The sequence below is a fragment of the Stigmatopora nigra genome, chromosome 3, assembly GCF_051989575.1.
Source record: "Stigmatopora nigra isolate UIUO_SnigA chromosome 3, RoL_Snig_1.1, whole genome shotgun sequence".
NCBI lineage: Eukaryota > Metazoa > Chordata > Actinopteri > Syngnathiformes > Syngnathidae > Stigmatopora > Stigmatopora nigra.
The window spans coordinates 3009682-3022024 of record NC_135510.1 but is presented as its reverse complement, the minus strand read 5'-3'; the positions used below and the strand labels follow the sequence as shown (position 1 = coordinate 3022024).

The window sequence follows — 12343 nt, the reverse complement described above, 5'->3', positions numbered from 1 at the left end:
TCTGTTCCCAATGCGGGAGAGGGGAGGTGCAGAGTAACATCTTGTTTTTTCTTCTTTTTTTTTCTTTTTTTTTTTTTTTTAGTGTGTCCATGTATGTATGTGTCTGTGTTGGAAATGGGGTGGGGGTCATGGGTTGGATAAGGGGGTGTTTTTTTTTTTTTTTTTGCCACTGTTGTGGGTGCATCATATAAAAGAAGATATACAAGCGATTCACATGCAAATGCACAGGGTGATTTAGAAAAAAAAGAAGGGGGAGGGAAGGGAAATGTGCTATTGAAATCCATTGGATGGGGGAGAGAGTGAGGGAAGAAGGTGGTGGACATTAAGCAAAAGGGGGGTGCAGGAGAGGGGGGTGAGAGGTGCCTGAAACAGAGAGACATTTGTGTAATCTGGCTTTATGTATCACCACTTGTGAATAATAACATGAAAAAAGAAAAAAAAAGGAGACTTACCTCATCTGCCGTCTTGAGCCAAGGCGTAAATAAAAGGGCGCGACAATGGAATGACTATTAGCTGGGCCTCGGAGCTCAAACTCGATCAGTGCCCATTCTTTGGAGGCACTGGCAAGAAGATTAATGTTTTGTTAAATATCAGTGTGGGAGCTTGTGAAGAAGAGAAAAGGGGGGGTCTGAGGGGGGTTAGAAGGGTTGCTTAGTGGGCTTTCGGAACTTAGTCAGCCAATGTGTAATTATGCTTCTGTTGCTACGCATGCATCCCACACTCAAGTGATGGTATAAGGTTGTTATGGTATCGCATGCACGTATTTGCCTAGAGGATTATGGGTAATGTTGCGTGGGGAACTTTTCGACATGTTTAGATGTAATATACAGAAGAGAAACTCCCCCAATGGCTCTTTATGGCTATTTACTATATAGCATAACTTTAATAGAGTCAGGGGTCGTTTTGCACGACAATGGTAACGGGGGGTTAAAATGCAAAAACTTTTCTAGAGACCTTTATCGTTTACAATGTGACTTTGTTTTGGGGAGCTGAAAATAATACTTTGGAAACTCATTCCTGAGGAATTTTTTGACAATGCTCCACCAGGTCATTGCTGTCAAAAGCAGACATGGGCAAACTTTGGCCTGCGGGCCACATGCGGCCTGCTAGGCCTTTAAATCCGGCCCGCCGACGTTGTCCAAAAAATGTTTTGTTTTTTTTCCAAGGTGGCGCCGTCACGCGGAAGCTAGTGGCAGTAGCTCTGTCCACTCTTATTTGTTTTTCGTGTTTTACTGCCCCTCTATCTTTTTTTAAAATTACATTTTAATATTTCTTAATACATTCCTCCTTACTTTACTTTGTACTTGATACTTTTTACTTTAATGATGAGTGATGAGTATGTCAATACTTTAGTCCTTTTTTTCTGTTTGTTTCATAAGTACTGTTAACGGATGCACTTTTTTATATGTATCGTATCTTATGCTGACCCGCCGGCCCATCTGTCAAATTTTTAAGGTCAATGTGGCCCCTGGGCCGAAAAGTTTGCCCACCCCTAGACTAGACTCTTTGCAGAGTTACATTCAAAACAGAACAATTTGGCGCATACATGAAATTTTTAGATACACCGGAGACGTGGCGGATAGTAAGACAAGTCTGAACGAGCCCTGAGAAGACTGCTCTATATAAGGTTCCGTGCACTTTCGCCTTGTCGCGTGCTCGCAGATTTCCCCACACATAGCAATCGTGCAAACGTGGAATTAAAATAACTGACTCACGTCAATTTTGTGTTTTTGTTTGACTGTTTCATAGCCCAAGAACTTGACTTAAAGTATCGCATAAGGCTGTAGTTTAAAGTCAAATGGTTCCTCCTGGGATGAAATATTGTGTCAATACATCTGAGATAGACGCAGATAAGCTAAACTATTCGATGATCTTGTGGATTAACGATCGCATTATAGTAAATATTATAACGTTCTGGTTGGGACAACCGTTAGGATTAGCTCATGGTTGAGATGCTTGTTCTGGTTGTGTTATGATGGTGATGAAAATGTTGAATAAGAGTTGGGTTTTTATCTAAAAGATTATCAAAAGGTGTTGTACAGTCTTTCCTCGATTAGCGCAAACTCATTTTTGGTGATTTTATTCTTCTTTTATTAATATTATTTTAAATATATATTTTTTTTGTTTAAAGTTCATAAAAATATGAAAATAGATGCTCAAACTGATACGTTGAAGCCAGTTTTTGGTACTAGGACTCACTACTGAAGAAGAAAGAAACGGAAAAAAATACATTAACCGCAATATTCGGGGGACTACTGGAATATCCGGATCTAACGCTCATACTTTTGTAATGAACTCATCCTTAGGAAGGTATCACACATTCATAGAAATGATTAATACCTGTGACTCCGCCTATTGGGCAACATTCTTACATGTTGTGAGTAATAAAACTATAGCATAGTGAACAAGTAAAATGGTGATGTAAGACAAGCAGAGATGATTCCGTGAGAAATAACTCTTCAGTTAGCAGTGGTTTATTTTGAATAAAATGCCTCGTGATAATATTAAATTAGACATCACGTCAGTTACACAGCAGTAGCATTTTAGATGACACTGTAATTATAGCATAGCATTCTGCTTTAGTCAAGTTTTGCCTTTGCGTAGACTGTGTAGTTAGTACCTGTCAATTAATTTGTTTCCAGGAATGTTTTTCCTTCTTACATGTAGTGTCATTAGCCTGTCTATATAGTCTACATATTGCCATTTGTGGCTTAGTAAAAAAAAATAACAATTATGGTATTGCATTATTGTGGACTAGAATGTTGGAATTAGAAAATTAGCTAAAAAAAATGGGGCATTTTGACCTTAAGAGACAAAATTATATCAATTATGGTGAAAATAAATCTGTTTTTAACTTACTTATAGTCGTTAAAAACAAGAAATATGTTTTGCCTGTGTGTTCAAAGCATGAATAGACATCCTCCCCCTTGTCAGTAACAGCAAAGGGTGGGTAGCTTCAACCACAATATTATGTAGCATCATAAATCTAAGACCCCTAATAGTATTTATGTTTCTGTCCCTGTGATCCTAAATGATAGGCATGTCTGGACAACGCCGCCCTCCCTTCTGGGTCTTTGCAAAGGCAAAAGGTCGATTGGGGGTCTGTTTTGAGGTGGTGGGAGGGGGGTGGATGGCATGACAATACGGTTGACAGAATGGCAGGATCAGGCGATAGGTGACAGGGTGGCACGGATGGCGAGTGACAAGGTGATGGCGATGGAGGTGACAGAAATGTGACCAGGTGGGAAGGTTGAGGCATTTTGGACATCACCAAAAGCTTTGTTACAGTCCTTCGTCTTGTCTTGCCATCATCCAATGAAATTTCCCGAATCCGGGATGAATAAAGTTATCCAATCTAGTCCTTGCGCAAACCATTCCGACCATGAAAATTAGAACCTATCCAATTTTGGAAATATAACGATACAAAGAGTTTTTTGTCTCCTTGTGCCCTACGATTGGCTGACCACCAATTCAGGGTGTCCCATAATGAACTGAGATAGCCTCCAGCACCCCTCATAAGCATTGTGAGCATAACTGATACGTAAAATGAATGAGCTGTTTTTGCTGTTCCGATAAAACTGCTTCTATGGGAAGGAGTAGGGAACCTGTGGTTTGGGAGCCAAATGTAGCTCTTTTAATAGGTGCATATGGCTCGGGAGCTATATGTGGCTCTTTAATAGGTGCATATGGCTCTCTACTAAATTGTTAGGTAAAATATGGGAACCGCTGTTGAGATAGCTCAGTCCTGAATACCGTATGTTGACGACTATAAGGCGCACCGCATTATAAGGCGCACCGTCAATGAATCACACATTTAATTTTTTGCCATATGTAAAGCACACTGGATTATAAGGCGCCCTGTCTATTTTGGAGATAATTTAAGACTTTTAAGTGTGCCTTATAGTCGTCAAAATACGGTACATCAATAGGAGCGTTGATCATTGTGAAGCCGACACTAGCTTTAATATGGCTATTTGTTTCTTCATTACATTCTTCCATTGATTATCATTGATTAGCTACACTGCGACAACGTTGTCAAAAACTCTCAAAGAACAAATGTTACTTTAAAATTGGGGATATTACTACAAATAGCACAAATCTTACTGTATTTTTACTTTTAAATTTGGAGTATGGCCCTGCAAAATTTACAAATATGATTTTTTTTTTATAGCCCATTTTCTATGGCAACATCCACTTTTGGCTAATGTTTTCCCACTTGTTGACAATGACCAGCAAAAAACCTTTTTTTAGGACTACACTTTTTCTAGTGTGTATGACCATGCTTGAATTGACTGTATTCTTTTCTCCTTGTCATTTCTGACTCACAGGCATGAAGCAGTCCTGAAATGTGTGTGGGGGAAGTGTATGCTGCTCCAAAAGAAGCACACTGGGAAGGAAATGAAAGGTACTCCCCTCATTTCATAGACCAGCAACCTCACACTCTGACTCAGCATGCCTGGCTTGAATGAACGTGTGTGTTCATGTGTGTACAGAGCTAGTGTTCACACGCTGTTTGGGTTAAATATTTTGCTCTCTACATTAACTGCTAAGTGTACTTGTTGCTAATCGGAAAAAAAAAAACACAATCATGCACCTAAAGAGTCGGAATTCAGGTTTTTACGGACTTATCAGGCTTGTTGTAATTAGTAATCTCTCCCTTTTTTTGTTTTGTAGTGTTTTTTATTTATTTTATTTAATGTTAAACTTGAATGAAGGCCTCCCTCCTAATTGAAGCCTCCCCCCTCCATTGGTGGTTGATGGAGACACAATAGTAAAACTCCCCAGTGTGGGTTAATAAGTATTTGGTCCTGCTTGGATGCTTTTTACCTTCTAATGCACTGTGACCTCATGTCTGCATCACTGGGCTTTTGTAAACTATTCAATGACTCCGTTAAACCCGTCCGAATTCAACTAAATTGGCTGTAAGGGTTCGCACGCCCTTGCAACACAACACCTGGATTGTTTTGTGAGGATCAATACTATTTTAAGTATATTTTGCCATGGTACTCGACCAATCATGGGGACTTGTTCCAGAACAGGAATTATAAAAATCACTATGAAAAAATGTTTTGAAATATTTAGACATTTTGGTTAGTGGTAGACATTCCAGAAGCTGATTTTTGCAAGATTTTTCATATAAAAAGACTAGCTACAACCACGTATAATAAAGTATCATTTTAGCCCGAAAACCATCCATTTTAAACTTCTTAAAATGCGAAATATTTCTTACCGTCTAGTCTCAATTCGATTTGATGTTCATGGTGAGAATGTCCTATGAATTGAAGGAGAATTAACAGTTCCTAAGATATTTATATCTTAACATACATTTAAAAAGTTAAACGGTCACTTAAAATACAGCGTTGTAGTTTCGATTTTATCCCGAGGGATGTTATTTCTTCCAACAAAGCTGCCAAAAATTAATCGGTTAGTTATTTTCCGATTGTGCTGATTGATAGATCATTTTTGGACATTCAAATTATAGTACAAATCTGCATTTGATTTAAAAAGTGGAAACACAGAAAATAGTCCCTATACTATCTATTCCCTATCTATAATCTTCACTTGATTTTCATCATGATTCCCAAAAATCTAAAAGTAGGCACTCAACATTTACTTTCTCAGGCCGCACAAAATTATGTGTCGGACCACATTTGGCCCGTGACCCACCACTTTGACACCAAGTTCCAAATACTGCCAAGTGTAAAATGTTTATTCCTGGGGAAGACTAACTTTAAAGGCTAGGGTACATTGTCATCTCCAATGATATTAAAAAAAAAATGTGTCCCTGCTGGTACTTGGCAGCAAGTTTTTTAACCAATCAGGTGTCCTGGCCCAGCCCAGCTGCTTTGCCAACTAGAAGCTGAAAACAGCACCAGCTCATGAGTGACATAAACCATTAGCATCAATGAGGTTGAGCAAGCTGCGTGTTTGTTGTGTTTATCAGTGGCGGTGCTCAAACGTGCTGAGAGAAGAACCTTGACCACATCTTGAAAAGCATCCAAAAGACCAGTTTGTGAATATGCACAGTTTACCCATGCCAGATTGCCACAGGGTCGGATTGGTCACGTGATCTGACCTCTGATTGTCACGTTCAATTCTCTTTGTTTAAAAAAAAAACGGGAGGCAGGGGGTGATGTGGAAAATTCCGAAGCTCGTAGGTCACCCATCAGACTTCTTTTGTTTGCGCACAGCAGACAGAATAAGGTAACAGTCTCTGTTTATATAATTTTATAGCTTTTATGTTAGGGCACCAAGAAAGGAAAAACAACATTTGACTACACGATTTATGTCATGTTTAGACAAGTATGAACAATTTGTCTTTACAACTTGGTTTCTTTTAGGAATATCTCAATTGTTACATACAGGAGGAACACGGGGAATCTCGATATCTGCGTTTTATCCATTCTAAATAGTTTTAAAAGTGTAAAAATATAGTTATTTACCACTTTTATCATGTTTTATCTGGTCAGTGTAGATTCCCTTTGCAACACGTTTCAATCCTCTTCTCTTTGTTTGGCATTCTCTCTTTATTTTACATTCTATTTAAAGTGGAACCACTCAGTACTTGTTTAAAGAGTGTTCAGAAACAATGAAAAGTAAGGGCAAACTGACAACCGCAACAATAACAATTTATAGGACGTGGTTGGGCTGGACATGGATAAAAAAAAAAAAGAACCAAAAACAGGATTAACAACATTTGCGTCAGATGAAACTTCTGTTTGGGAAACGATGATAAAATAAGTAACGCCAAAGCAATAAAAAAACAACAACAAAAAGCAACAGAAACATGTTTGTACTCGTTTGGGTAACATCAAGAATACACAAAGTGAGTAGAAAAAAATAAAATGACTTCTTTTTGGGCTGATTCATTGGAAATGTAGCAAAAAAATATGCATAAATGTTTGATAATAACGTTATTTTCAATAGAAAAGCCTCACAGTAAACACAAAGCACTTTTCATGATTGAGTTTATAGCAAGTAATAACTCTTGTGCATTTTTAGAGACCTTTATGATTCCCACAACCTAATACATAAGCAGGGTCTCAAATTACAGGCTTTAAGTTACATACTAAGAACTTATTTATTATGCCACCTTTTTCTTTTCTTTACCCGCGTCACTCCACCACAAAAACTAATTAGTGCTTTCAGCTCAGCGTCGATTAGTCGCAACCTGATCCATGGATAAGAAAGAAGAAAAAAAAATTCAACATACCCATTAGACCTTCTTATTATAAATCAGTGGTCATGTTTTCAAGGGAAATATTATTTCCCTTACTACAAATGATCTGACCTGTTTTATGTCCTCCCACACACCATTAAAACAGGCGAATGTGAGAGGAAGTCATTTGCTTCAAAGGGTTTTTGGTTGCAGTTTGTTTATAGAGCAACTACCGGCAAACAGGGACGTGCGAGATGGGTAACAAAAGCATTGGGGAGAATTTGCGTTGTGTGCATGAGTTGGATTAAGATTTCTCAATGAATGATTTACTATAGAGCCCTTTCCAATTGGGACTAGTAGCTTGGTATGGTTTAAAATTTGAAATTAAAGGGAAATACTGACTCAATTTTTATATGCATGCTTTACAATGTATAGCAAACAGACTTTATAACTCAGTTGAACTTTATTTACTTTCAATTTCACACAAAAAAAAACCCAGCTCTAACAAAGCATACATTTTTATGTTAGGTTAGAACTTTATTTCATCACGTATTCAGGAAATTTCTTGGTTGCAGTAGTAAGACAGACATAAGACACAGAAGACATTGTAGACCTAGGTCAAAAACTGGAGCCACACACAGCAAGTCCACAAAATGGGAACCTTCTGCAGACTGAGACAATCCCTCAGTAAAATAAAAAGTAAAACCGCAGGTCTAACAAAGCATAGAGCTTTAGAAACCACATGAAATTTTCACGCACGTTCTTGCGTAAACTTGTAGTCACACGAATAATGGTTCAAATATCAATCGCTGTTTACATCTTTACATCACTCACTTTTCTTTGCTCACTCCATTTTTTTTTCTTTGCTTCCCCTAAAACTTAGACTATAATTGTCTGTGAAGCCAAGACAATTTTGTCTCTTGCGTTCATTTTATAGGTGAACATTTCCGCCAACTAACTTCAAACTAGAACATTTCTGGAAATGAAAACTCTAAAAGACCAAAAAGCAATCAAAATTTAGTTCAACTAACCCATAATTCATTACTTTAACCAAAACCTCACCAGTTAACTCGCTACATTGTCACCTTTTGAGGAAGTGTGACTCTACTGCTGATTACTATTACATAATATCCCTACCTCTTTCTAGTCCCCCTTGTAGTTATTTTATTACATTTATTTTTGACCTTCCAGACACGACAAGGTCATGCAACCCAAACTGGGTCAGCGTCTGTCAGCCAAATTTGCGGGTGTGCCCGGGTGTCTTCCAGGGGCCATAGGGCAAATCTCGCAGTAATCTGCTAATCCAATTGGCTCGGGCCGTATTCACATGATCTCCCAGGCACACGAACAACAAAGAAACACACACACACTCGTACAGTATATATACACACGATACAACAGTAGCATGCACGCACACTTGTTGTGTACACTCAATTTTGACTGCAGTTGGGGCAGAAGCAGATTAGTGAAGGTGACTCATAAGTGAGGGAATTCCAAAGGCACAATTGGCAGAATTCATAAACCAATTAGTACATTCTCAAGCTTGGTCTTTTATTGATACCGTGTGATTGGGATGAACATGCGTGCATCTGTTCATAGGTGCAACAAGCATGAGCCTGTGTTCTATTTTTTTCAAACTAACATAATCTCCAACCGCGGATGGTCCACAAAGGATCTGCTGTCAAACTTGCCTCAGACTGTTCTCAGACATATTAACCGCCGTAATCATTGAACTATGCCTTTACTATAGGTTGGATGTTGTTATTTGTTAAGTGGACCGAGACTGATGCGAAATTGGCATCTTGTCTGAGACTTTATGGTACAAACTGAAAAGTTCTTGAAAATGCAGTTGTTTTTTTTAAAGTCATTGGTTAATATTTAGCCATGATTTCTGCGAAATGCTTCTCTTCCTTTTTAATAAGACGCCAGAATAATTGAATAATAAAACTACTTTTTTGAAAAAGTACTTCAGGTATTTTGTCGCCATAATTAACAAATGGTTAACGAAATTCATATTCACTTTAGTAGCTCTACAACTTTTTGGTTAAGATGTTTTCTTGCAACGCTTTTATAGATCAAAACTTTCCTACCAACACTACAACTTTTTGGTTGTTTAAGATGTTTTCTTGCCACGTTTTTATTAATCAAAACTTTCCTACCAACACTACAACTTTTTGGTTGTTTAAGATGTTTTCTTGCAACGTTTTTATTAATCAAAACTTTCCTGCCAACACAAAAAAAAGTCCTGAATGGCTCCAATGGCTTTCTGAAATTTCGTTAAATTTTTTTTCGAACTGCTACACATCTCTGTTGCAGCTTCCTTCCCTTAACCCTTACCAAACTTAACAAAATTTCAATAAGTATCTTATCCTCGTAAATCACCTAACTCCCAGTTATGTATTAAAACTATCCTCACAAACACTTTATCCCGCAAACATTCATAACCTAAAATCCACAATAAACAAATCAAACAATGCTGAGAATCCCTCCTTTCCAAGCTCAAGTGCCGATTTTAACCAGGTCAAAAAGGGGATCACCTGCAAGAAAGTGATCCAACAAGTAAAAGTGCAACTGTAGTGCAGTTACTGGCACACCACAAGGAGCAGATGTGGCGAGCCAAGCAGCCTGCTGCATGCAAGCGGCCATCTGGCCAAGCTAAATATTGCCTCAGCGCACCCCCATTCTATTTGCCTTTGGCGCATTTGTATTGTCCGCGGTCACACATAGGTACACTCCAATCACTGTCGACTGGGTCGTGCTATGGAGGGGGATGGGATTTATTGGTGGTGCCATCAGGGTGATTAGTTCCAGTGGTCAACAATAAGCCCCTGGGCTTGATGTGTGTTTGACTGTGCGGCGCTCTACAGCAGGCGTGAATGGCACGCAGCAGAACAACACTCCCACCACTCAATGGTGTCTGACGCTTGAAAAGTCACATCAAACAAACAAGTGCGGACAAAAGAGGGTCGCTAAACCAAAGGATGGCCGTCTGCATGGGTCTAAAACGGGGCTCAGCATTTCGCGACACACTCAAGACAAACTGTAGTTTGATAACTGCCACCTGTTGCATGTGGCTACAGAAATGTAGTCTCTATAATAAGAGATACAACATGTTAGGGTCTTAGCTAACATTTTAGGGGGATGTTTTTGCCACACAAAGTTAATGTTGACCAATGAATGTTACGTATTGGGTATCTACGGTATTTACTCTTACCGTTTATTTGCGTGACCGGACGTTTGGTCAGCGGACGTTTTGTTCGCCGTACGTCTGGTCGCCGGACGTTTGGTCGCCGGTCTATTGGTCCCTTTTGGTCGCCAGTCTTTTGGTCGCCGGTCAAATGTACTTAGATATTAAACAGTACTTAGATATTAAACAGTACTTAGATATTAAACAGTACTTAGATATTAAACAGTACTTAGATACTAAACAGTACTTAGATATTAAACCCTCTCTCATTAATACAATTTTGAGAGCTGGCTTCAACAGTAAACTCTCTGTAAACAGTAAACTGTCACCATTTGACCGGCGCCCAAAAGACTGGTGACCAAAAGATCGGCAACCAAAAGACCAGCGACCAAACGTCCGAGTACAGCATTCTGTATACTTGCCTGGTTCACTTTTTAACTGTAAACAATTGAATTTCCCCATTGAGAGATTGAGAAATATTCTGTTTGATGTAATAGCAACGTGATTTGATGTAATATCCAAAAATGATAAGATGTCTGCAAGGACAGTTCTTTGTTCTGTGCAACACCAACCATTTGCGCCGTTAATTCAACCGATTTCAAAGCCTGCAAGCGCTTAGCAACATCCTCTGAGGACATACAGGAAGCTCTCAGGCCCGTCAGAGCGCTGCAAGACTAACGTAGGGACTTCTCCCTGGGCATAAGACAAAAAAAAAAAAACATAAAAAAGTATCCATCATTAGTCTCACCTTGGTCTGCTTACATCACAGACCAGGCATTCCAAGTTGTCCTCTAATCAAGCAAGCACCAATATCCTGCAATTAGTTCAGTTTCCACACTATGCCCTCGGGGTCCGGCTCCGGCCTGGGAAATGGGATCCAGTCCCTTTGTAAAGCTCTGTCTTTTTGCAATATGCGACACACAAGCGCTCATGCAAACACACACACAAGGTTGTTATCTCCGCTTATGCTTGCATGGGAAACACGTATTTACTACTACTATAAGTTTGGACTTTACCATAAAGTATGCTAGTGGTGGTTGTCAGTTTACATACTACACCAAAGGTGGGCAAACTTCTGGGCCCGGGGGCCACATTGACTTTAAAAATTTGACAGGTGGGCCAGGTCAGCACAAGATACGATACATATAAAAAAGTGCATCCGTTAACAGTACATATGCAACATAAGTAGAAAAAGGGACTAAAATATTAACATACTCATCACTCATCATTGAAGTAAAAAGTATAAAGTATAAAGTCAAGTAAAAAGGAATGTATTAAGAAATATTAAAATGTAATTTAAAAAAAATTGGGCTGTAAAACATGAAAAACAAATAAGAGTGGACAGAGGAGCGCCATCTTGGGAAAAATAAAAACAAATTAAAAAATAAAAAGTATTTGGACAATGTCAGCGGGCCGAATTAAAAGGCCAAGCGGGCCGGATGTGGCCCGCAGGCCCTAGTTTGCCAATGTCTGTACTACACTAATACACACTACATTAGATCGTCATCATTGGTGTCCTGATTCCAAAATGTCTATGGAAAAACTTTATTACACTCCTAAAATAGTGAGGTGATCAGTGAGATACTTTCAGATGTGAAGTGGTCATCAGCATACTATATATGCGAATACCGTGTGCCAACATTTTTGGCTGTTGAATGTAATAAAAGTTTTGAGGCAGATGATTGTTACCTCTTGAACAAGAGCTTTACTGCTTTTAAGTATCCTTTCATAATAGGTCAGCAGATGGTTAATTAAAACAAAGGAATAGCTTTCGACACGGTTGAGGGTCATTATTTGTCTTTTAATGGGAGGTGCTTTGAAAAGGAAATAGTATTTCTGAGGAGGACAACCACATAGATATGCCTTTTTAGAAGCACAGATTTCAGTTACCATGCTTATATAGCCACCAAATTCTTTCATTTTTTGTAAAAATGTTAAGATAGTTATGTATGTTTGGTTATATGTCGAATACAAATAAGAAAGAGAGATCTTATGAC

At 38.7% G+C, this 12343-nt stretch overlaps 1 long non-coding RNA gene across 6 annotated transcripts in view; it reads left to right on the top strand.

Annotated features, from left to right (window-relative positions):
* Positions 1-12343, top strand: part of LOC144194573 (uncharacterized) — a 154935-nt gene that overhangs the window by 133177 nt on the left and 9415 nt on the right. For 4 of the 6 annotated variants that reach the window (XR_013325919.1, XR_013325923.1, XR_013325920.1 and 1 more), the window contains exon 5: positions 4329-4750. This is a non-coding gene — a long non-coding RNA (uncharacterized LOC144194573). Of the gene's footprint in view, positions 1-4328; positions 4751-12343 lie in introns of those variants that run through there. The other 2 variants (XR_013325921.1, XR_013325922.1) reach the window with 1 other exon arrangement.